Below are 26,219 nucleotides of genomic sequence, written 5' to 3' on the forward strand. Positions count from 1 at the left end.
GGATTGTTGAGGCGGGGGGAGAGAAGGGGCGCGGAGGGAGAGTGGAAGAATGGAGAGAGAGAGGGAAGGGGGGGAGAGTCGCGTGAATGGGCGAGGGGGTGCGTGGCCGGAGGAGAGGGGAGGGCAAGGGGGGTGAATGGAGGCAATGCAGATCGATAGGGTGGTGGTGTTGGGCGGGGGGCGCTTTCGCAGGAGTAGGGTGCGTCGGGACGAGGTTTGGCGGGAGAGACCCATGGTGAAGGTTCGTTCAGAAATGACGTCATTTCTGAGGAGAGAGCGTATAAAGGAAACAGATAAAGGGGCGAGCAATTCAATGAGGTTTTGAACAAAATAGGTTTGTCAAACTAAACCGATGATGATCATTACAATCTGTGAACTGGGTACACGCTTTTGATTTGGAGCATAATTAGCCTACGAGTTATTACAGGGTTACGCGACAGCATTTTAGAGTGAAGTTAGCGTTTTACTTTCCAAAGCATAAGACATTTCTCCTAAAACTTTTTGCGAACCTGAAGCCCTCAGAAACAAGTGCCTTGCATGCGGGGGAGGTGAAGTGGGCCTGGAAACACGCAAAATAGAAAAACGCATGACGTAGCACGATTATTACATGCAACAGAAGCAGTTGGGTCGACTTAGTGAATGGCCGATCAATACGAAAATATATTAAAATGCATACATAGGCTAAAAAATGGATGAAAAACAATTACTTTAACTGGTGGTATTTTTTGCAAAATAAAGGCATTAGAAATATCTTGGGTAAGTACAATATTAATGTGCTTATTTTCATATAAATATATCTTGTACATAAATATAGAAGACTCGGCCTTATTTTATTCTTTGCCAATTCGGTAGCTAGAGCGCTGCCGCCATATAATTTCGAATTAAAATAACGAGGTCTCACTCAGCAAGATATTTCAGGGCCTTATTTTCAAGTCCTGTCTGCCCTAAGGGCTTTAATTCGATCTAATTTTTCCCGAATAGAGTCAAACTAGGAAGCAGTGTGGAAACATAAGAAGTAAACATTCGCGCAGGCAGTTCATACGAGTCCCTCTTTGAAACGGAAATCGATAAAGCACGCGGTGATTGAAGTGAGACCGAATTTAAGGCTGATGACTTATGCTCCTAATTTCACATAAGAACAATAAAATCTAACTTTAAAGAATATTATTTAGTTATGCCGGTTAACAAAACTCGACCCTTGACCTTCATCATATTCTCCTGTTCTATTAAGATACGCATCGCATGTAAAAGTCTTTAAGGGACCCGCGCGCAGAAGCAAAGTTGGGTGGCGGTGAGGTTGAATGCTCTTGCAGAAGAGGGCTCGGGAGTAAATCAAGAGTGCTCACCTGGAATGGAACCCGGGCCCTCAGGCCAGTCACCGAACTAAGCTCCCTCAACGCCGGAAATGTTTTCTTTCGGGTGAAATCGAGACAAAGGAGTCACGCCCCGCGTTCAAAACATAGCCGAGAGGAATTCACGGGATCGCGCTCAGGAGAGCGGGGGAATGGGCCCCTGGGGGTGGGGTGGGGAGGGGACATTACCTTGATCTTCCCGCGCGTTCGGGTGGATGCGCGCCGGGCGGGCGAGACGGCGGCAGTCCGCGTTGATCGTCGCAGGTCGCCGGACGCTTGTTTTGGGGGAAGGGGAGGAGGCATATCTCGTGCGCCGGGCCCATCGTCCTTCGGCGGGGACCCCCGCGCTCTCCCGGCCGCCACCGACGAGGAGGAGGAAGACGCTGAGTGGTGAGTGAGTTCTCTCCTGGCGTCACTCTCTCCGGGGTGGAGGGGGGATGGATAGATACCCTTCTCAAACCGACCGACCCATCCACCCGCATTCGCATTGGGAAAGGTTGAGTCTCGGCCCCCGTGTTTACGCTCTCGGATCCCATTCCGTCGAGAGGGAGTCGCCCACAAACGTACTCGGAACTGTCCCTTGCAGAAGCCGTTGGATTCATTACAATCCTTTTTCTATAGCAAAGGGTAAATCATGAAGATACCCGAGTCGAACGCAGTCCCGGACGGGAAGTTTCGTTGCGGACTACACATAAGTACTTCGCGTCTCTCGTGAGTCGATTGTTATTAACACCCGTCGTGTGCGAATCACCATCTCTTTTTAAATGTTTCTTTAATAGAGGCTAAAGTTCTCCAGTTGATTACTACAGATTATTACATGGCTTGTGTAAAAAGTATCGGGAAAAGGTTCGGGCGAAAATAAGACTTAGTATTTCACATATTGTTATAATGTCTCGAAATTCTTCAAAGTAATTCTTCCCTTGAGAGCGTCGACACACTTTCATCAGCGGCTTTTCCACGACTCGAAGGCGCCCTGGTGAACGGATTCCGGATAAGGGTACTCTTAAGGGTACGCGTGTGATAGTTTCTTTGGCGGCTCCCTTTCTCCCATTGCGCCTTTACGGATTTAATACAGGACCATTGGCCATTATTTTATATTCAGTGCATAAATTACCGACCCATCAGCAGTTAATCTGCCACGTTTATATCCGGAAAAACAAGAAAATCCTGATTCCCCTTTATTTTCATGTTTGGGAAACACAGTGGAAAGGTTCACCAATTTTCATATCATTTTAATTTTAATACTCTAAATTTCAATCAAAATAAAGGGGAATCAGGATTTTCTTGTTTTTCCGGATATAAACGTGGCAGATTAACTGCTGATGGGTCGGTAATTTATGCACTGAATATAAAATAATGGCCAATGGTCCTGTATTAAATCCGTAAAGGCGCAATGGGAGAAAGGGAGCCGCCAAAGAAACTATCACACGCGTACCCTTAAGAGTACCCTTATCCGGAATCCGTTCACCAGGGCGCCTTCGAGTCGTGGAAAAGCCGCTGATGAAAGTGTGTCGACGCTCTCAAGGGAAGAATTACTTTGAAGAATTTCGAGACATTATAACAATATGTGAAATACTAAGTCTTATTTTCGCCCGAACCTTTTCCCGATACTTTTTACACAAGCCATGTAATAATCTGTAGTAATCAACTGGAGAACTTTAGCCTCTATTAAAGAAACATTTTTAAGAAAATACAGAACGGCGAGTGAATTCGGAGGCGGCTCCAAAAATGCTGCCTCCGAAAGATGTACGAGGTCTGGCCAATAAATACGCGAACTGGTGCACTCTGCTGGCCATGACAAGGATTATAACCCCGCCTACTAGCGGCGCTAGTTGCCTGAGACCCAATGAGCCGTCTGTGCTTGGCGGATCGTCGAGCTGTGCGTATGGTGCCAGTTATGCTAGTTTCTGCTGTCCTTGTTTTTACTGTTTGTCGACAATGGAAATCGAAGAAATCAGGGAGCAACAAATCAACATCAAGTGTTTTGGTGAAGTGCCGTAAAAGTTATCAAGAAATTAGTAAAATGTTGACAGCCGCTTACGATGATAATGCTCTGAAGAAAACAACTGTTTTCAAGTGGATTAAGAGTTTTAAAGATGGCCAAAAAGAAGATGGAATCCGTCGAATGGAGAGTACTTTGAAGAGAATAAAATCGATGTAGACTGAATTTGCCAAATAAAGTTTTTATGGCCTCAGTTCGCGTATTTATTGGACATACCTTGTACACGTCGGAGCTCTCCTATCCGAATAGACATTCTAATTTCGGCTCCAAAGATGAATGCCATTCCGATCACTTTTTCGCTGTCTTACTCATTAGTATAGTAATTATTCTAATTGTTCCAATTAGTAGTAAAATTATTGCGAAGTCCATCATTTTATTTTCATATTCAATCTACTTAATGGGAAATACCGAACAGAGATTTCACGTTGGAATATGACTGGGAAGAAAACACTCCATTCCTGGTAGGAACTAAGTGCACGCCCCAGGTGAGGCACTTCCAACGCACCTGCACCAATTGAACACTTGATCAACCGCCAGAGATCCTTGGGGGGAGCGAGGGCTCTTCGGGAGAATACGACAAGACAAAGCGCCTCACTTCCCCTCTTACTTCATTTCAAGGGGTGAACTATGAGTGGGTCTCTCAAATAAATTTCATCGGTGTTTTAAACCCCTTAGAGCTTTACGAAGAGGCGTTATTGCATCCAAAACAGAAACATCTTTGCATTTTATACGCACGTGGAAATGTACATAGATTCTGGATGGATAAATAAATTTTTCTCCAACAGCTATTGGAAAAATTAAAAAGTTTTGTATTTTTTTTTGGTAGGCGACCGACAGCTAAGGTCATTTGCGCCATTACGGATGGATGGGAAATGAAGGGTGGAGAGAAACCCGGTGTCGGTATTAGCCTACTCTTGTCGAAAAACACCAAGGGATCCGCAGCTAAACGTCCCATCCGACGGACGGCGTACTCACTCAAAATGCTCTCCTTAATGAACCTTAAGTAGGGATCAGACTACCACTGCAAAGTATTTGTTTTCTTCAGGATTTGAACCCGGGCCCTCTCGGTGGGAAGCCTGTACGTTAGCCTTCGCACCATCCCGATCAAAATAAAATTTAAAGAGGGCAGAGTATTTTTGTCAAATTTTTCTCCAACTACAATATTTACAACTGTAAACTCCTCATAAATACGAATAAAATTACATGCATGACTTCGTTGATCACAATTTCATTGTTTTTTCTTATTAACGTTCATCCCTTTTGGGTGTCTTATGGTAACTGCGGCAAAAACGTCATGGGGCAAATAATTAATAATTTAATAATTAAAATAATTTATGTAAAATTTGCGGATAAGACGATTGAATTGAATAATATGAATTCATTAAATACCTATTTCCCCTAAATAGTTGGGAGATGAGTGATGGGGAACATCGGGAAACTTTGTAAACTGACTTCCGAGATCCCATTTAGGCTGCATGTCCATAATTCAATCGGGGAGAGGTTCTTTCGTGACAGGGTCAGGGATAGGGATAACGCGCTCCGTGGGTGGCAGGGGATTTGCGTATACATGCATGTTATTTTACCACGACATGACTTTGCTGGATGATTTTAATCGCATAGATTTTCGTGTTAACATAAAACATTCAACAAGCATTAACAGTAGACGCCGACGGCGGGTGAAGGCCGCGTGCGGCGGATGGCGACTAACATGTCCCGCGGAGGGCTCTCTGCACATGAAACCAGCCAAGGTTTTCCAAGCGGCAGAAATTACGTATTGAGACGCAACCATTTTACTTCATGAAAAGGAATAGTAAATCGCTGCGGGACCAATGGGGGCTCGCCGATGTCCACGAATCGATTATCCGTGTATTAGCCGCATTTTTTTAATAGCTATGAGAGGGTCGCGCTAGTTCTTTTTTGAACATTCAAATGCGGAATTTCTTAAAAGCATTGCGTCATTATGTAAGAGTTAGGAAGGTTGCCAGGTGAACATTGGCAGCCTCAGCATCTCTGAAAGGGGATTCCATTAACTACGATAACACTCTCTTCTTTCCCATGAAAATTCGCGATGCTCAGTGTTCTATGTCTGCAACGCTGAGCTTTCAATGTGAACGGGCGGAGGATGGAGCAATTAGATGAAATTCAAAATGCGTGTTCTGTATCTTTAAACAGATCAATTGTTGATCTGTTACGATTTAAAGGTGATAAATAGATGGGTGATTCCGGTTATTAGTCTCTCTGTAGGTTTGTTTTACTCTTCGTCGTAAATTACACTTCATGACCATAAAATTACAACGAACAAGCTATAGAATTCTCGTGCGACATTAGCTGACCGGGTAAAGCACGGGTGGAGTCGTAGATGAAGTTTAGCGCACCCCTCTCTCTCCAAATAGAAAAGACCAGATGACACGATATGTGTCTTAATCCTGAGAAATAGATGAATCGATAAATAAAGAAAGTCTTAGGGTGCAAATTTGGATACATGAAGATTAAGAGCTCAAAAGAAGTTACTTAAGCTTGTATTTTAATTTTCTAAAGGAGGAGAAGAAAGTGAGGTGAAGATAACCAAATAGTTATTATCAAATTTGTGGATATGTAGAAAGTATTCGAAGAGTTGAATGAAAGGACATTTTACTTATCCCGAATCACATATCTTATGATTGCGGTGATATAATGATACATAGCTGTTTTAAAAGCCAAATTGCTATATTTAGATCTAGCATATCACTCAGCACTGCAGTGGTAAGAATAGAGAAAGGATTAGGCCAAGGCTGGCTCCCCTTTCACCTCTGCCATTTTCAAGATTTACCTCGAGAAACGTGAAATGAGATGACGAGGAAAACGCCAAAGGAATTTGACACTTTCGGGGAAAGGGTCGCCTTTCTTCATTCCGCAAACGATATAATTGCAGTGACGAAGAAAGAATGGGATATGAAGGGGACGCTTTTTCAGTGGAAGAAAATAATGAAAAGATTCAGCCCTAAGAAAAATAAAACAGAAATACTGGCTTAAAAAAGGAAAAGGACGTTTTTTTGATCTTTTGGCAATATTTTCATGTGTTTTAAGGGATTGAATACGTCCTTCTCGAGTTTTCGTTTCATTCTGCGAAAGGAGAGCAGAAGAGAATGTCACTCTAAATAGGTGAATTAGGCAATGAAAAAGAGAAGCGAAAAACATTTGCTACTAAGGAATGGGTCTCCAGCGTGGGGAAAGAAATAAGGGTATAACTGAGAGAATAGTATGCTCCAAGGATTTCCAGAGAAGGAACAATAATCGTGTAAAAATTAATGCAGAACTTTTGAAAGCACTTCAAGTCAAGACTTTGAGGTTGAATGTAGTACAGATGCGAGATGTGTGGTGGAAGTAACAGCGGATTGGAAATAATAATAGAAATGTGGAAGAGATGGCGTAGACTGATGAAGGTTTTCTACAAAGAGTGTGCAGAATAATCTTATAGAAAGTCAATAAGTTAGTGGGAAGAAGTGTAGAGAAAGATAAACTCATGATGAATGACGTATATGGGGCGTGAAATAAAAGAGGAAGCGAAGAAATGAAAACACTGGAAGAGACTAGTCGACGAACGGAAAAGTTGCGACAAACCAATCCCGGAATCAATGTCTATGGGCGGCAATAATGAAATGATCGAATGAAACATTGATCGTGACCAAATAGGAATAAAAACAAACCCGCCTCCCCAATGTCTAGGAAGGAACTGGAATCACATCTAGTTCGCATTGGCTATGAGTTTGATCACTCCGGAGAAAACCTTGAAGGTGAAAGAAACGCCAGAATATTTCAATGAAGGAATTTGTCAAGAAGCGTTTGACTTTAAAAACGCATTACTCTGAGACCGGTCTTGCAAGAGCGATAAGTTGCTGAAAATGTATTTCCAAAGAGCGGCGTTTTCCAAAGAACTAGCGAAAAGTTGGTATAGATGGAAGGACTCAGTTGCTCCACACACTTCTTTTTACTGATTAAATATTTGTCCTATGTTAGACACATTGTAATTAAGAATGAAGAACATATGATTCAAGATACAATACAATACATTCTAGGTTATTTTCTGGTTCCCTGAATTTATATTACAGAAAGAGAACATGACGCAGAGGAGGATAGCATAGGTCTAGGCATACTCGACGATGAGATAGAAAGGGCATTAAGGAAGATGAAATCAAATAAGGCCGTGGGGGTAGACAACATTCCTGAAGAACTACGAAAAGGTTTAGGCAAATGTGGGAGGAAGAGGTTATATGGGCTGATTCGTAGTATTTATGAGGAAGGAATCTGGCCGGAAGACTTTGTGAAATCAGTGTTAGTTCCTATTCTGGAAAAGGTAAATGCTACATCATGTGAGGACTACAGAAAAATAAGTTTGATTGGCCACATAGCTAAAGTGGTTGTCAGGATCATCAACAAAAGGATAAAGAGTAGGGCAAATGATTACTTAGGGGATGACCAGTTTGGATTTAGAAAGGGGAGAGGTAAGCGTGATGCCATTGCAGTAATGAGATTATTAATCGAGAGGAATATAGAATACAATCAGGAGGTAATTGCCTGCTCCGTAGATTTCGAAAAAGCGTTTGATAGAGTGAATTGGGAAAAACTAATGAGTATATTGCAGAAAATAGGAATAGATTGGAGGGAAAGGAGGCTAATCCGCAACCTGTACATGTCTCAGACTGCTCAGGTGCGGGTGGGGAACGGGGAGTCCGGATGGGCAGTGTTAGGAAGTGGTGTAAGGCAGGGTTGCCCATTATCACCGTTGCTGTTCAACCTGTATGCAGAGGAAATGATCAAAGAGGCATGGGAAGAACTGGAGGTAGGAATGAAAGTGGGCGGGGAATTCGTAAAATCAGTTAGGTTTGCTGATGACCAAGCACTAGTTTGTCGGTTAGCCAAGGGGTTGCAAGTATTGCTGAGTGAATTGGAAATTCAGTGCGATAAGTATGGAATGAGAATCAATATTAATAAAACAAAGGTTATACGATTTTCCAGAAAGAAAAAGGCTTAGCTAAACATTAAAATAGGAGGGCGCAAAATAGATCAGGTGGAACAGTTTACAAGTTTTATATTATATGTATATACACACACACATATACACACACATATACACACACACACACACACACATATATATATATATATATATATATATATATATATATATATATATATATATATATATATATATATATTAACACACACGTGTATAGTGACGCTTCATGAGAGCGAGATTCCGAGCAAGGGCAGTCGCTTCAGCGGTGTTAGAATTATTTTCTCAGAAGTGTTGCAAGTTATTTTGCCTCGTTTAAGATGCTTTCAGGTGATGACACAAACCAGACTATTCTGGTTTAGTTTCAGGAAGTCCCTGTTCCACTAAAAGATCAATATCTAGAAAGGACCCAAATGGAAAGGTTTTAGTTGACTATATTGCCAGGGCGGAAATATTCAGTTTGATGTTGAGAAAACGCCACGACCAATTTCAGAATTATTCACACCACCTTTTAGATATTTCTATTATGAGTATTTCTCTTGCAAAATAAAAATTTTCCGACATTTAAATATCGAAATTTCGGGAGGGGAATGCCTAGAGAGCGTTTCTTCCAAACATCAAGTCTTGTCGCCTTTAGTATAGTCGTCGTCTTGGGTCACTCAGTATTGCTACCGTACTCCACAGTCAGTCTGCATTTTTAACATAGTTTAGCCCCATCAATTAACATAGTAAACATTTTAAATGTCGACTCTCCTTATTTCACAAACAGTTATTTCAATACATTGTTTCCCTTTCTGTGTACGGCACAATAATATCGAATTCATTAGAGCCATCGTTTTAGTGACCCGTGAGTCATTTTTTAAGCCATACCCTCGAGTCACGGGGAATCACCGCCATAACTGTAGAAAATTGAATTACCATTTTGATGGGTAAATTTTATTTGTACATCATTAATATTTCACTGGAGGTATGCATTAACGAGTACCAATTAATGGCGAATATCTACATGGAATCAGAGATACGTGGAAGAATTCGCTGTCGCAATGGGACTGATGTGCTCACTTTTGTCCTCGGAAGGTTTTACGTAGGGTGAATGTGGACAATAAAAAAAACAACAGAATAAAACCACCGAAGCTAATCTTCATAGGTGTAAAGTTGTATTTTCACGTGTAAAATTAGTTTTTCTCAGGAATTTACTGAAGTGAAACTATAATCGTTATGCTGAGAAAATATTTCATTCTTCAGTTGATTCAAGTTTCAAGTCTTGCAAAGGGTATAGAGGAGGTATCCTATTGACAATCGAAAATCGCTGTTGTTGCCCCGGCCAAAGGCTAACCGAGGTCCTTCGAGTCAGGGTCAAGATGCCGTGTACATATTTAACAATAGCGGGGCGCAAATTCTGTCCTTTCTCCATCTTTCTCGATGGCGCGCCTCCCTGAAGTGCATTCGTCCTCGTGGGAATCAGTGGTAATTCACTCTCCCCCGCAAGTGAATGCGAAAGTTTTCAACACGCGTGCTCTTCCTCAAAGCACTCCTTCGTCAACTCTTGTATGCAAAATCCGCAATCCGCCATCCCAAGGCCGCCACGATTCCAGCTTCAGTGGGAGGAATGATTACACTTCACAACGGTGCGCTTTTCATTGAAGAGAAAGAATTGCATTTCGAATGGCAGGAGGCACAGTTGCGAGAGTAGCTCTCTCAGAAATTATGAAATTGCGTCTATTTCAGAGAGGCATTGAGTTTTCCAAATGTAGGATTCATTTCGATTCTCTTCCTAGATATTTGAAATACCGAGACAATATTTCAGGCACTCGGCAGCGAATATACTAGGAGAAAACGTTGATTCGGGTTTCTGGACACATTAAGACAATTTTAATCATCACCAAATCGCGTGGAATCTCTTGTGAATGGAATTTTTGTGGAGGAAAATTCAAAAGTTTCATATAAATCTGAGTAAAACGAAATTCGCTCTTAAACATACGTGCAAAGAGTATAGGAGCTTATTAAGTTTTGCCAAAAATCCACGAATATTGGGGATAATGGTGGAATATTTTATTAATTTCTCAATATTCGCGGCTAAAGTATGCTCTACATTGCTCGGTGAATTTAATGAAAAAATAACAATGAAATATTTTTTATAGCTTTTGTAATTCTTCTAAATATTTTCCTCATAAATTTATTTAATGAACCGATGTCGCTTTTAAACAGTTTACTTAAATAAACAGAAGTCAATTTAGAAATATTAAAAACATTTAATTTTCAAGTCGAGACAAAGATTGCAAAGATATCAGGCATATTTTTAGGTGCATGTTTACGTTAGTTGGTAGTTTGTGTGTTTGCATGTGTGTGAGGTGTAAGGGTTCTTGTATGAACTTATACGATGTTTTGTTTGTGCACTGTATACATTTGCTACGTTTGCATGCGGTTTTTTTTCTTAATCACGGGTGGTGCCCTAACATTCCCCGCCACACGCCCTTGCGGCGGCTTGCGGGGTATTAAGTAGATGTAGATTTATAAAATACAATGAGCTTTTCGAACCATGTGGTATATTGTTTGACTAAGAATGGTTACGTTTCAGAAAAATGTTCGCAAAACCTAAGGTTTCAAAGGCATTCTATTCATTTAAAAAATGAAACATTAGGATATTCAATGATTTAAAACTAAGGAGTGAGGAAATACAATAGAAGTTTTTCATTCGTCGTTTTGACAGATTTTGCAAAAAAAATCTAGCGCCTAGGAATGTGAGGTGCCAATAAATGGCGAATATCCTCACGCAAAAAAGCCCTTCGCTGAAATAGAATCGAAGACGAAATGGAAGGTAGGATGTATGGAATATTGCTTTATTTTTTAGGAAAATGCTTGTGAGGGAGAACATATGATTTTTGATACTTTATACACATATATAGATACTTTATATAGAGATAGTTTATAGTTGTACTTGGAATAAATACGAGGGTCATCCGGAAAGTAGTACCCGTTAGTGAAATAAAGACACAAAAGTAAATATTAACAAACATAAAAAATTTTATTTGAAAGAGGATACTTTAAACTACTTCTCAACATAATCTCCAAGCAAATTAAGGCATTTGTCATAACGTGTGACAAGTTTCTGTATTCCTGCTGCATAGTCCTTCGCCGCCAGCTCATTGAGATACGCGAGGGACCCATCTTGCACAAATTTTTGCATAATGCAGATGGTGTTTAACAATTTCATGAACAATTGTTCGAGAAACATTGGGAAAATGCTCACAGATGTCATCAATTGTGACGCGCCGATCGTTCCTCACGAATTCGTCAACTGAGCTCACCAGTTGGTCTGTAATGACAGACGGTCTCTCCGAACGCTCATCGTCGTGTGTGTTCCCCCTCCCCATGTTGAAGTTGCGACACCACCGCCGAACAGACGACTCGTCCATTACATTGTCTCCATACACCTCCTTTAATTGACGATGAATATCACATGGGCGAACGTTTCTTGCATTGAGGAATTTAATCACTGCCCTCACTTCACAACTGGCGGCGTTCTCAATTTTTTTAAACATTGTAAACAATCACAGAAACAACACAGGCAATGCTAGCGTCACGCAACTTGGCTCAGAGAAGGCAGACAAGCCACTGAAGCTATCTGACCTCGTCCAGCGGCTACTCGCGTCGTCAGCACTTCATGCGGCACGAACGGGTACTACTTTCCGGATGACCCTCTTAGTATTTGCTGATTCACTCAACAAGATTGTTGTTTGCACTTGGACAAAAACAACCTTGTTGATTAATTCGGAACGAATGCACTTTTTGCAGAGTCATTTTTCCATTTCAGTTGTTAGTTAAGAAGAAATAAACTATATCTTCTCTGCAGATACCTTAATGAAGTTGGTGTTTCATTGAGGCAAACGTTTTGTTCTTTGTAGAAATGACTATATCGAATGAAAGAATATAAATAGAAATACCATTTGAACAAAACTCGACTGGGTCAAATAAATAACTCAGGACATTCTTCTCTCGAGGGCAATTCACGTCTGACATTTATTTATTTCCTGGGGGGCCAACACTTCCCGGTCCGCGTGTTGCTATGCGACAAAAGATAATTCCGCTCGGTTAAAGGAAACGCCTTGAGGCGTTCATAACCTCGGACAGAAACGAAACAAAATTTTGCTTTGACGCGTTGAGAGAGTATTTCTTTCTTAAATGCACGTTTCAGCTAAATTGACAAAGTAGAAAACGCGTATCGGGCACGCAACGGGGGACGTCACGAATCCGTGTCGGAGTCCGTACTTGGCTTTTATATCGTGGTGCTTTGGCGGTGCATTACTCGGTAAACTCAACCGAACGGTCTCCGAGGCAACGAGAAACGCGCCCGCCTTCGAGGCCCTCACATAGGGTTCAATATTATTAAAGATTTTGCTTCTCCCTATTGAAATGGAGAACCTGAGAGGTGTGAGGAAAGTAAATCGAAGCCCTTCGTCTTTGCTGGCGTGCCTTTTCTATTGAAACGGGCGATATTACTCTTTCAAGTAGCAGTTGAACAATGTGGAGACTGATCTGTAAATCTATTCGACGAAGATGTAAATGAATTTTTCATCTGAATTACTTGCGGCGAACCACCATCAAGAGGGGTTCCTCTAGAAGTTCAGCATATCCACCACAGATGATCTTCTACTTTAAGAATGAGGTATAAAGCATTTTCACAATAAATTACATAGTATCCTGCAAGTCACCGATAGGGCGTGTATTAGGGGGTGACCAGACTTCTTTTCCCCCAAAAATACCTTCACCCCTTTAAATGGTTGAACAGTGTTTTCCGATCCGTTATAGTTCTGGGGAAAACAACATCTTAAATCTATCTGTTCCTAACTCGATTTCTATAAATTTAATGACATGATCTCGCCTAGCGTATTACGTATAATGGGGGCATTAATACATTTTCAACACCCTACTGAAGACACGTCCTTTCAAATCATATATAAGAGATCAAATGTCTAATTTAGCCTTAGCTCCGTGAGTGATTCCCAGGCTAGCTGCTCTAATATTTTGGATAGGCTACTAGTAAATCTAGCTCCTCTACGCTGCACGCGATCCAATTTGGCAATCAATCCAACTTCCTGAGGATCCTATATACTTGTAGCATATTCTAAATGAGGCCTAACCAGCGACAAATAAGAATTCTCTTTGTCCTTTTCATCACAATTATCCAGTGCTCTACTAATAAATCCTAATTTTTTTGTTAGCTTGTCCGCATATTCTCCGGATATGTTTCACCCTGGAGATGTCGTGAGTGAGGGTAACGCCTAGGTATTTCTATTTCGGTGTTTCTGATACAGTAGTCGTTAGGGAGGGATTCGCTCTTTTTCCAATGCATCGCAAATAATTATTTTACTCGAGTATGCCTTGAAGCGATGTCGTTATACAGGGTGGTTTAGAATGGACTACTTAGTCTAAAAAAAAATTACTGAAGAGCGCACAGATGAATTAGCGGAGTGGTGGCGTGCATGTTATAATATCCCAATCTAAGCTTGGTTATATTTTCTTTGTTTCCTCCGTTGCAACTTCAGGGAATTTACATAGCCAGTTAAAATTAAATGGAATTTTTGAAGTTGTAAATCCAAAGACTTTACTCTTACTTCACACACTCTTTGCACACTTTGTAATTCCACACGCAAAGTGTATGGAATTACAAAGACTAAAATTTCATTTAATTTCAATTGGTTATATTTCTTGTACGTAGTTTGAAAAATACTTCTCTGTCTGCTTTCACTGGGGAATCCTTCATCAGAAAGGGTGTACATTCTCCCCCTTAATAATAATTAAAACATCTCGCATTTGTAATTATTGGTTTATACCTTTGGAGGATCCATTAATTCTGCACCACGACGCAGAATATAGAAATTTAATATGAATCATAAAAGGCAATCCCATTGGCGAGACATGAATTCGATGCCTAATTCATGATCATTTAAATATTTAATAAATTTATAAATAAATTTGGTTTTAAAGATACCTGCATCACACTTTACATGCATGATGAAAAGCACTAACACGAATGCACGTACATAAACCTATATTAAACATTCAGTTTAATATTCAGAGTGAATTAAATCTTGTTCGATAAAAATAACAATGTTTACACCGCCCGAGTATTGCCCCAACTGGCTAACAAGAACTTTAAATCGCTCTCGTTGTCATAGTACAGAGCCAAAGACTATCATGTATCCGCACAATACCCCACAAGTCCCCGCAAGGGCGTATGGCGGGGGGTGGTCGTAGGGCATGGTGACGTAAATGCCCAAGACCAAACTCCGATCCGACCACCCAACCCCAGTTCCACGCCTCCCCGATCGATGTTCCCACCCGGCATTTTCACAAACACCCTCCCCCAACCCCTACCTACGAGTTTGTTTTCCACTACCTCCCTCCACAGAACACACCGCAAGAAAATGAAGCGCCAACTGCAGGCAGGCTTACCCGCCTCGCCGTGCATTCCCTCGAGAAAGGCCTCCAAAACAGACATACAAGTATGGGTGAGCATAGGCATTAATTCAGAATTAATTCCGACGTGCCTTCTTTGCAACCATTAGACTTTTCGCCTTCGCTTGAAATAAATACCGCACCGTGACAGCAATTCGCGTGAGACGCATGCACAACATTCATTGATCGACGCACCATTAATACTCGCCATCTTTCGGAAAGGAGAAGAATTACCATTAGCCACTTGATTAACTTTAGTCGGCGAAAGTTGTTTCCGCAGGAGAAGAAATAACTCCACCTCTTTAAAATGCCCTTGAATGACCGATACTATTTGCTACATTTTTTTTACAGTGGAAGGTGCGGGCAGTAAAACTGATCAAATTGTCTTTTTTTGTTTTTTATAGGTTAATAATTCCACGCGCAAAGATATTATTTTAACAATTGTTTGCTTTAATGATCAATTATTGGATATTATAAAATAAGAATACTTCCATGAGTTTCATAAAAACAATTCAACTTTTTCTGACTTTCAAATTTCGATTTTATTTTCTTTTTCATTCTTTTAAAAGAATTAAAATGAGAGTGAAATGTTTATATTTTTATATTATATATATATATATATATATATATATATATATATATATATATATATATATATATATATATACATAAATTCATTGGTCATATTTTATTAGAAAGCAGTTCAGTTCTGCAGGAGACGGGTTAGTCATCAACAACACTTGGTTCAGTCACCACAAAAGACGCAGGTACACATGGAAAATGCCAGGTTACTCAGAAAGGTATCAGCTAGATTATATTCTAGTTAGACACAGGTTTAGGAACAGTGTGATAAATTCGCACAGCTTCCCGGGAGCGGATGCGGACTCTGACAACAATTTAGTTGTTATGAAATGTAGCGTTCGTTTCAAAAAGATAAGGCAGGGACGGCGAGTTAGAAAATGGAATGTAGAAGCATTAAATGGTTCGAAAAGGAAGGAGTACAGAAATGCGGTAGAGGATTTCATGGAGGATGGTAAAGAGCTGATGATCCAAGAAAGATGGAAGGAATATACAGAAGAACTGTATAGTAAAGAACTTAGACCAATAAAGTTAAACATAGAAAAGGAACATGACGTAGAGAAAGATAGCTTAGGTCCAGGAATACTAGACGATGAGATAGAAAGGGCATTAAGGAAGATGAAACCAAATAAGGCCGTAGGGGTGAATAACATTCCTGCGGAACTACTGAAATGTTTAGGCAAATGTGGGGGAAAGAGGCTATATGGGCTGATCCGTAGTATTTATGAGGAAAGAATCTAGCCGGAAGACTTAGTGAGATCGGATTTAGTTCCTATTCCGAAAAAGGTAAAGGCTGCATCATGTGAGGACTACAGGACAATAAGTTTAATATCCCACGCAGCTAAAGTTGTTTTCAGGATCATAAACAAAAGGATAGAGTAGGGCAAATGATTACTTAGGGGATGATCAGTTTGGGTTTAGGAAGGGGAGAGGTACGCGTGATGCCATTGCAGTAATGAGATTATTAATCGAGAGGAATATAGAACACAACCAGGAGGTATTTGCCTGTTTCGTAGATTTCAAAAAAGCGTTTGATAGAATGACTTGGGAAAAACTAATGAGTATATTGCAGAAAATAGGAATAGATTGGAGGTAAAGGAGGCTAATCCGCAACCTGTAAATGTCTCAGACTGCTCAGGTGCGGGTGGGAAATGGGGAGTCAGGATGGGCAGTGTTAGGAAGTGGTGTAAGGCAGGGTTGCCCATTATCACCGTTGCTGTTCAACCTGTATGCAGAGGGAATGATCAAAGAGGCATGGGAAGAACTGGAGGTAGGAATGAAAGTGGGCGGGGAATTCGTAAAATCAGTTAGGTTTGCTGATGACCAAACACTAGTTTGTCGGTTAGCCAAGGGGTTGCAAGTATTGCTGAGTGAATTGGAAATTCAGTGCGATAGGTATGGGATGAGAATCAATATTAATAAAACAAAGGTTATGCGATTTTCCAGAAAGAAAAAGGCTTAGCTAAACATAAAAATAGGAGGGAAAAAACTAGAGAAGGTAGAACAGTTTACGTATCTCGGTAGTGTTTTGGACCAACACGGTCAAAGTAGTAGGGACGTAAGGAGAAGAATTCCGCTAGGCCAAGAGGATTTCACAAGGAGGGAGTTGATGACGGGGACGTTGAGTAAGGATGTTAAGAAAAGACTCTTAAAACTTTGATATGGAGCGTAACTATGTACGGTGCGGAAACGTGGTCATTGAAGCAGGAGGATAGACGTAGACTGGAGGCGTTTGAAATGTGGGTGTGGAGAAGAATGGAAAAGGTGAAAGGGACTGAGAAGAAAACAAACGAGGAAGTACTTGGAATGGTGGGCGAAGAGAGGGGTTTGTTGGGAGAAATCCTATTGAGGCAGGAAAAGTGGCGGAAGGGGGTGTTGACCGGCAGCGGGATGTTCAAGACTGTAATTGAGTGGAAAATGTTAGGCAAACGAGGAAAGGGAAGGAACAGGTTAGGGACGGTGGACGGGATGAAGGGAGGAAGAAGGTAGTCAGAGATGAAGAGGGACCTGATGTAGAGTAGGATACTGGATTTTTGTGTTTTGCTAGGAGTCACAAAATATTTATTTAGGAGCTGTGTCCATTCAAAAACCTACCTATACATACTATATGCATTCATATATAAATACATATACATGTATAAATTAAGGATACACACACATACACACACACTCAAAGTAAATGACAGTGATTAAAGAGAACAATAAAATAAGGAAAGTCGAAGCAAAGAATGAGATTTACGCCAGCAACTTCCTACTTCCTTATCTCCCTTAGAACTTCGTTGTTCCCTTTCATTCCCGTCCAAGTTACGTTCTTCACATGTATCAGAAGAACTATTAACGCACAAGGTTCAGGCATCTTACTGATGAATCTCAGTTTACGTAAAGCTAAATAACAGAAACTGAGGAAAACACTTTACACCTTTCTACTTTTTAGGTGGAAAATTTCACTTTCCACTGAAAAGTGGAAAATAGAAAGTGTTTTTTCTCTGTTTCTGTTATTATAAAAACGATTCTACCTCGTCACACCTGAATCTCTTTTGTACTAAAGCTAAATGCTGGTAATGTATTTTTAAAGCTGAAAATTTTCTTTTTCTGTCATGACTAATTCGATTTTAAGAATTATTTCCAAATGCTCGCCATCCTCCCCCAAATCCCATGCTTCAATCCAAAAATAAAGCCCATTTGTTTCCAAAAAACATGAACATCTTCCAAAAAAATGTACAATAGCTACTTGTGCTACCCAGTAAATGTGCATAAAAATAACATGCAACCCAGACCTCTGGTAGGCTAATTATTCTTAAATCGAAACAATTTCCTGGTTTCCACAAAAACAGTGAGCACTCAATATTTTGAAAAAGCAAAATAAAATGCATTGAAAATTTATGAAAACTTTAAGGCACATACTTATCCATGGTAAAAAAAATTATAACACGAATCAGGTTTAGCTTTTAATTAAATGCATGGCCATGGTTTCAACGCAGCGTGACATTATAAAGATGTGTGGCAGATCAAAAGGTTCATTACATTGCGTGACGCTACTCTTTGGCCACAATCTTATTTTTTTGTCCAGAAAAGTGTTCAATCGGCGAGCTTCAAAGTATCCTTATAGCCGTAACTCCTCGTGAGCAAATCGAGCACGAATTCAGAACATTTATAAGGTTTACGATTATTTTTCAAATAAAGTGGGTATATAAGTTGGCGAAAATAGGTCCTACGTAAGTTTATTGGGGAATTATTCCAAAGTATCTGGCTTGAAAGACCTTTTGTCCAACTTTTGGGGCATGGATGAGTCACGTCTAAATTCTCATTGATACCGTGGCTTCCTTATTTCACCTGTAACTGGGAATGCAGGGGTGTCGGAGGGGGGCGGAGGAAATACCGGCATCCTTCCCACCCCACATCTCTCTCATATCTACTCCCTTGGACCACGAATTCCATTGCTCCTGCGCAACTGACTCCATAGCAACCTCAAGAGAAAAGGAAGATTCCAGAGCACGCTTGCGACAAAGAAACAATCGCAAATTGAGACCCAAACATAGATATTGTATAAGGGCTGACCATAGAGTAATTTACGGTTCGGCCTAGCGTGGCGTGGTGGGTAGGGCTAGAGCCCCCTTCCCGGTGTCCCTACACTCAGCACTACCCATCCTGCTGTGGTAGTGTTTAGCAAACTGTGGTTCTTCTATGGTCTGCTCACATTGCGAACTGTTAAAATGTTCGCTGCAATGGAAAATCCTGAGAGTTATGAAGTGTGCGATCTGTGATTAGAGGTTTTTACAGGCAAACAAACCACAAGCCAATTGAAATATTGATAGGGAACTTAATGAAGAGAAGGAGGAGCTGGCATAATAATGATTGAAGGCGGAGTGAGGCAGTGGTGCAGTCTCAATTCATAAATGGCCACAGCACCAATGTTCACGACGAGGACACCGCAGTGGTCAGCCTTGTGATAGATGAGCTGACGGATGACCAGTTCTGGGACACAAATTTCTCCATAAATGTCAGCAGCTTTGAAGTTTATAGTCAGTAAAAACTTTATAACTAAACGAATTTTACCTTTGGCAGGATTTCCAAATGTATTGTTCATTATGACTCGGTACTGTAAACAAAGGACAAGTAACACCGGATATTCCAAGTAATGCAGCTCGAGGCGTACTGCCCTCGTGTGTGTGTGTGAGTGCATGTGTCAATGTAGCAAACATTCGGCTTCCCCCACTCACTACTATCGGACGCTGCACGCAAACGTTAGTTACTTTCTGGACAGCCCCCATACTTACTCTTTGAGGAGAGGTTCTCAATCATTTTTTGGTCAAAAATGTCACAGGATATGGCGTTAATCAGCGAACATCTTGTTTATTAAACTTCTGCTGACGCTAAAGCTACCACATCGAGGATTAATGACGCCTCATGGCTAGTCACCTAGTGCCATCTTGTCTATTGAAAAGAGCGCATCACGAGGAAAAAATGAATTGCTTATAATCATCAACGTCATACAAATCGCTAAATTGACGAAAATTACGTTTCTAACTTTTGTGAGAAATTTTTTAAGAAAAAATGGTAAATACCTCACGTGACATAAATCTTCTAACTAATGAAACTCTTACGCAGTGTTATAACGGGATTAATTTGATGGAACTAAGTCTCCCGAGTTTGAAAGGAGTGAAATACGAGCGTGAGGAAACGGAGGTTTCTCGGTGCTCGACGAGAAGTTCTGCGCACCAACCGAAGTGCCCCATCGATCAGCAAACGCGCTTTCCGTGCCTGGCGCACGATAACTCATCAGCACGCGTGCCACTCGGCCGAATGCGCTGCCACCACCACCCTGATTAGACCGAGCGAAATTGATCCCCCGAGGCTCTGGTGGATTCGACCCGCATTTTGCGGGATTGGAGAGTTCTCAACGGACGAGTTCCCCATGCGCTCCGAGAGCATACTATCACGGCCCAGTCACTTTAACAGCAGCTGGAAGACAGAAGAACGTGAACGACGAAATAGTTTAGTTTTAAAAATATAATTGACGCATTAAACTCTTTGCCATGTGCGACCGCCCACATGATCAGCCAAACATCATCAAGGCATGCGGTGGGTAGAGTGGGGATTTACTTTTCGATTTTTCATTTACCAGCACAGTAACACATTTTTACTAAGTAACGCTTGGTACCATTTCTTAAAATACAAATAAACCATGGAAACAGGTGCAATAATCATGGGACAAACTTTACCTGATACGTGTAAATGCACTCGCAATATCATTTTATTTTTTACTCATGCATGATAAAGAAAGAACTAAAATAATATTAAAAAAATAGTCGGGGAATAAGGAGGAGAAGTTAGGCAAAGAAGCTTTCACGAGAAGGAGGGGATCGATGACAGGAACGTCAAGTGAGGATTTTAAAAAGTGGCTTTGGTCAAAACTTTGAAATGGAGCGTAGTTATGCAAGGCACAGAAACGTGGTCATTGAAGCGGGAGGATAGACGTAGATTAAAGGCTGTTGGAATGTGGGTGTGGAGAAAGATGGAGAAGGTGAAATGGACAGAGAAGAAAACAAATGAGGAGATGCTAGCCATTTTTGGGAGAAATAATTATGAGACAGGAAGAATGGATGAAAAGCATATTGATCGGCAGTGGGATGTTGAAGACTGTAACAAAGGGGACAATATTTGGTAAACGAGGAAAGGGATTCCTCATTGGAGATTGGGATATTGGACGAAATGAAGGAAGGAAAGATGTACGTGGGGATGAGAAGGGACTTGGCTGTAGATTAGGATATTGAGTTGTGTTTCGTTAGGAGAAAGAAGCTATTTATTTGGCCCATTTATATATTGAATTGATAGAAGTAACCTTGCAATTCCAGGCACATACTTTATTTGGAACGCGACAAATGGTTTTGACGTTGGGCGTCATTCATCACTGAAAATGACGTCCAACGCCAAAACCATATGTCGTGTTCTAAATAAGGTGTGTGCGTGGAAAGTTACTTATATCAATTCAATGTGTTGTGTGTATTCCATAAAGTTACGCCGGAGACAAAAAATACCCTTTTATAACTTACATACACATATAAGATGTTTCCACTCGGAGAAAGGGAAACATCTTAAATAAGAGGGCGAAAAAAGACTCCCGCTGAGAAAACAAAATGCTCTCTTTCTCGAGTACCAAGTGACCGACCACAAACCCTTCGGGGTCATCCCTTGTCCGCAATGGTATCTTCCCGCGTCTCTTCATCAGCGGAAAATGGTAGGGAATAGCGGAAAATTCGGCCAATTCCATCCGGGGCCCATTCAATTACGGCATTAGAGGTTGTAATCATGGCAGATGGAACGCTGGGCAAACCGTGAGACGTGTCCGCGGCTAATTAAAAGCGTGCGCCGGTGTGGTTCACGGGGATAACGCGGCATCCATCCCAAACACAACGGTCGCCGCCACATTCACAGGGCTTTAAATCCTTACTCACATCGAGAAAAAACGAGATGGATCGAATATAATGAAAAGTCCATGCCTTATTTTCGCTATCGTGGCAACAAAACTGGCCGCGGATAAAAGAGCTTTGTCCATTATAAAAATTGGATTCCTGTCTATACGTATAAGATTAACTTTAAATCTCAGCGCACCGCAGAAAACTTTTGGTCTCATCGACTTTAAAGTGCATTGATTTTGAGAGTATTACGACGAGGGATATGGTTTTGTAGGTCAAAGTGCACCGAAGGGATCCTTAGCAGCGGCGGCATCTCGGTGTCCCGCAAGTCAGGGCGTTAATGTCAAAGGTGCACGGGGACGAGTGTGGCGATGCCCCGGGGAGCGCGGAGTGCGGGGACCTGTGAGTATCATAGCGGAAACTTGAGTCGCACGCCTCAAGTGCCACTCGGCAAGACCGAGGGGGGAGAGGCATCGGTGACTGGAAATGTGCGCTGAATATGCTGACCATTAACCTTTAAGGTCGATGAGGAATGTAGTGAGACGAAGGCAGCGTTTGAAAAATCAGTATTTGGGTGAGATTCCCCCGATCATACTTTTCATAAATGATATCTTCGCTGAAAGGCTATGGCGGCAGTTGGATTTGTAGTCTACCCAAGGTTTTATTCAAGAGTAGGGTTGGACACCAATAGCAACTATTCCAGATCGGTCACTAGGGAATCTCGTGCACTTTGACGGGAAGAATCGAAGGAGGGAAACTTCGATTCCGCTCAAAATCCGTCAAAATCTCCAGGGATGCGTGTACGTACTATGAGTCTAATCAATTGTCAAACAAAAAGATTATGTCGAAGGATACTTCAACCATATTAAACTCCCAAGTATGCATTTTAGATGTGAATTCTAATTTAATGTCATTTAGAAAAACGTACGTCATGAGAGAATATTCATTGAGATTTTTAAACTACAGCTCTTAGGTAATATGAAACAATATCGATTACATTGAAGCAAAGCAAATAACTCAAGATTGACTTAAAAATGACCAGTTGGATTAATTTTTTATAATTTTTTAAAACTTCTGGCTTCGTCTATTGAACAACACATTTTTTCATCGCGCAAGTGAATTACGAGTGACGATTGAAAGTGAACTGTACGACTAATATAAAATAATCACTGAGTAACATCTGAATTTTAGGAAACGTCGTCATTTGCGCGCTACTACGCACTGCTTTCAAGTGAAATGGTGAGGTAAAGACAAGGTTTTGACGCCAGGCATTGTATTTGCATGCGCATACACTGATATAACATCATCCCATGTTGATGAAATATATTCTCCGGAGGTTTCCACGTGCAAGAGAAGAAAAAAAAGCGAAGTTCAGCTTTACGAGTGAATGCAAATGCGCTTGAATTTGATGGGCATTCAAGCGTTCCATCCAAATAGAATTTCCGTGAGTCACACTCCACCCTTTCCCATTACCCATGCGCAATAACGCCATCGAGTTTGGAAAACAATCGTATATTTGTCATTAAAAACCTAATCATTCAAACGGTCAAATCGACAAATGCTGTTGTGAAACATGCGCTGTGTTATTTTAAATTATTCTCACTGTTTTTGTTTTAACGTTTTGCAGGAGTAAATAAATGGCGAAAGAACTACATCATGCCTCCATTATAACAACGCTACGAAAATATTAGAATAAATTGCGAATATTTACATTGGATGATTGTTTACATGGATAAACATTCAAAATATCGCAATGGGAAAATTGTTAGCTGCAGTTCGGATGCAGAAAACCATGTCCAATCGGCAATGGCTCAAATATGGTCCCTTAAGACCGTAGTGGGAGTTTTCCTCGGTGAGGATTCTAAAGCTTGAATATGCCTCCTAAATTCTGTTTCAACCACTTTCCTCCCTAAGGTTGCAATGCAATTTTATATGAAGTAAATTATGCCCTCGAGATAAACTTAACTTTGGTCATGGCTGTGAAAATAGTGACTACCTAAATGAAATAATGCCACGAGGTTAGGCAGAAAACGAATGCCCACATGCCTATAGACACAAACTAAATGACTTTCAGAAGCACTCCTGGTGGCATGTGGAAGTAACATTCCCCCTCAACACCCATGCGCAGGTTTGAGGTCGTTACACTCATTCAGTGCGAGAACTTTCGAATAACCCTCGCAATAAGGCTCTCCCTTGAGAAGTTAAAGAGAAGAAGCCTGAGAGAGATAGAGAGAGAGAGGCAACAGCGTATTACATATACTTACTTCTAAGACAACGATCCCATTTAAGTAATAACTCGACCTCTGTGAATTCCACGTTGCCAAAAGTCCTATTTCGACTCATTAGAGCTTCGGATTTCCAAGAAAAATAAAGGCGTTGTTTTTCCTCCGCAAGACCTTCTTTTACTAGATCACATTTCCGCACTCCCTCTTTCTTTCCTTTTGCCGGAGGAGTGAAGACGGGGCGGGGGGGGGGAGGGGGGCGGCGTGACCCCGTCACGTTTTCCTCGTGTGGGCGAACTATTTTCGGAGTTCTTCCCGACCAATTTCTCATCGAGGTCTCTTTCCTTGGCATTGCGGGAAAGGGACTTCATCCTTGAAGATGGCTTCCGCTGACGGCGACTACTCCGGGCCCTCGTTCAGGACGTCCCATGTTTTCACTACCTGAAGGGTAAAGGGACTCGTAACTATAAACAAGGGGGTGTGGTCAACTTTCAATTGAGTTAAAAAATAATCGTGATGGAAACATAATTTTTAATTTGTTAATCTAAAGATTTCTCTACATAGACATCATCCATAGGTATACATTCATTTCTCCTCGTGTTTCTCGACCTTCAATGGCCGTAATTGCAGGCGAACGCAGCAGATTGCATCGAAAACAAGGTTACTGACGCCTTATATGCTGTCGAAAACCAAAATATTGACACCATTTGAGTTGTCAAATATCCGGCCTCACGATGGTTTCTTAAGTTCTGGGAATAAGAAAAAGTCGCCCGGGGCGAGATCGGGAGAATAGGGCGGATTTGGCAAAATTTCAAAGGCACATATGTACATCGCTTTGATCGCCGGTCGCGCCCCGAGCGAGTCTGCTTCTGAAAAGGAGTTGTTAGTCGTGGAACCCGGTGCTCTGCTGACACCTTTGACATGTTCATTTCTTCGTGAATAATTGTCCACACCATACTGCCGCCACTAAAAGCAGTCTCATTCATGATCATTCGGATTCTGTCTAATACGTAGGATAAACTCTCCCACCCTCTTTTCTTCACTGTGGCAGCGTCGTCCGTGAGTGATGGTCTTCCACTTCCACTTTTTGGATCGTATTTAAGGGGCATGTGGCTGCCAGTTTGAAATTTCATTTTCCACCTCGCGACTGTGTTGAATAATGACGGGCTATAATTTCAATAAACAGTCATCATTTCATCAAAGTATGTTTACCGGGTAGTGAAGCCTTTCAAATGAAGGAGTTCAAACACACTACAAACCTCTGTCTTCTCCTTACTACAAGTTACTTCAATCTAAGGCTGCCTCTAACGAAAAATGAACAATAGCAGCTGTAATTTACAATATTATGTGCATGAGACTCAATTAATATGCAGAGCAAATTTTATTCATATATCTCGGTTATTTCTCAGATATAATTACTTCAAAACGATGCACCCACGTATGAAAACCTAATCTGGTACCACTTGTAGATTTTTTGACCAAATTGGCGACGTTCTTTGTTTTAATTGAGGATCGTGAAAAAAATTCTTAATTGAAGGTGGAGAGTTAACTCTTCACCGGATTAAATCAGGTTAATGCTTCGATATACATAAGTAATCACGGTCGAATGGAATAGTCACCAATGCTTCTTAGCAGCTTTATCAGTTTTATCAGGCATTCTTTTGACCTCCGCTTCGAAAGAGGACACAAAGTTATTCTGAGGCATAGTGATTGCTATATCTCATAGGCAGGTTGTATTTTTCACATAATTTATTTCTTTGAACTAAATCTTTTTGTGGTAATATTAGATATAAATGCATGAAGCAGCCACGACTATGTTGTAATCTACATCTCTCTATTCGAGGCTCGTTTTGCGGGCTCGGTTCTTCATTCGGTTTAATGTAGCACTTTCAATGACATATTTAGGATAAAATTACCAAATAGTGCAGAAGTATGAAATTCATTCGGCATCGAATTCCAAAAACTCAATCCTCTTGCGGTTGGGCGTCTTAAATTACGTACATGAGAACCGTTCAACGAATCTTTCGTATTCCGGGAGTTCTGTGTCATCGGGGAGCTCGACCAATGAGAGCCGCCCAAGTAGAAACTTCCACTCATATATTTTCTCCCTAACCCTTGACTTCTCTCCGGGCAAAAGGGTTCGGGTTACCCCCGATGTTCTCCTATTTCCCGATCAATCAATGCCAGCCAGCCAGG

At 41.1% G+C, this 26,219-nt stretch overlaps 1 protein-coding gene across 1 annotated transcript in view; it reads left to right on the forward strand.

The window, feature by feature from the left end:
- Positions 1–1,612: 1,612 nt before the first annotated feature.
- The window catches only part of LOC139693917 (uncharacterized), a 68,239-nt gene continuing 43,632 nt past the window's right edge, over positions 1,613–26,219 (forward strand). Inside the window, exon 1 of the mRNA XM_071592251.1 lies at positions 1,613–1,742. The gene's annotated coding sequence lies outside the window, so the exon portion shown is untranslated. The remainder of the gene's footprint in view (positions 1,743–26,219) is intronic.

The sequence above is a fragment of the Hetaerina americana genome, unplaced genomic scaffold (genome assembly GCF_022747635.1).
Source record: "Hetaerina americana unplaced genomic scaffold, ioHetAmer1.1.p SCAF_5, whole genome shotgun sequence".
Taxonomy (NCBI): domain Eukaryota; kingdom Metazoa; phylum Arthropoda; class Insecta; order Odonata; family Calopterygidae; genus Hetaerina; species Hetaerina americana.